The sequence below is a fragment of the Etheostoma cragini genome, chromosome 6, assembly GCF_013103735.1.
Source record: "Etheostoma cragini isolate CJK2018 chromosome 6, CSU_Ecrag_1.0, whole genome shotgun sequence".
NCBI lineage: Eukaryota > Metazoa > Chordata > Actinopteri > Perciformes > Percidae > Etheostoma > Etheostoma cragini.
Window position 1 is genome coordinate 22601622 of NC_048412.1, and position 1030 is coordinate 22602651.

Genomic DNA, 1030 nt, shown 5'->3' on the forward strand with positions numbered 1-1030 from the left:
AAACAGAAGTGAGGCAGTAGCAGCAAGACCCCTTAGTGTATTGACTTGAGCAGGAGTATGTTCTATTGCTGACAGATTTTTCATTTGTAAGTAGAAGTATGTGTTATTTATTCTGTCAAAAGTGACATAGTGCTACGTGTATGGAAAAGGATTAGGATGACACGAAAAATGTACTCTGAACAAAATTATAAACCCAACTCTTTGGTTTTTGCCCCCATTTATCATGATTTGAACTGAAAGATCTAAGACTTTTTCTGTTTTAACAAAAGGCTTTTTTCTCACATCTTATTGTTAACCAAAACTGTCTAACTCTCTGTTACTGAGCACTTCTCCTTTGCCGAGACAATCCATCCACTTCACAGGTGTGGCATATCAAGATCACATCAAAATTAAACCAGTCAGTGTCTGGTGTTATGGTTAGGGTTGTGGTGTTCATGGTTAGGTTAGGGTGCGAGGGGCACGGGCACAAGGGGACCCCCGGATTAGGTTATGTGTTCATGGTTAGGGTTAGTGTTAGGGTTATGGTTCAACAATCTTTCTCTCTCATTCTCTCTCTGTCTCTTTCTCTCTCTCTCTCTCAACCTGACTACAGATTGTCGTAACCGACTTGACCGGGCATATGCTTACACTCAATTTGGCACTTTCGAGAGGTGTTTTCTTCACGGATGAACCCTAACCCTAAACCTAACGTGCCCCTCGCAGCGCCCATCCAGGGCACTGCGTTCTACCCTAACCTAACCCTAACCCCCCTAACCCTAACCCCCCTAACCCCTAACCCTAACCCCCCAACCCCTAACCCTAACCCCTAACCCTAACGTGCCCCTCGCAGCGCCCATCCAGGGCACTGCGTTCTACCCTAACCTAACCCTAACCCCCCTAACCTTAACCCCTAACCTAACCCTAATCCCCCTAACCCCTAACCCTAACCCTAACCCTAACCATGACACCAGATACTGACTGGTTTTGGGACCACTTCCCGGTACAGTAAAACTGCACATTTTAGAGTGGCTTTTTTGTGGCTGGCCTACGG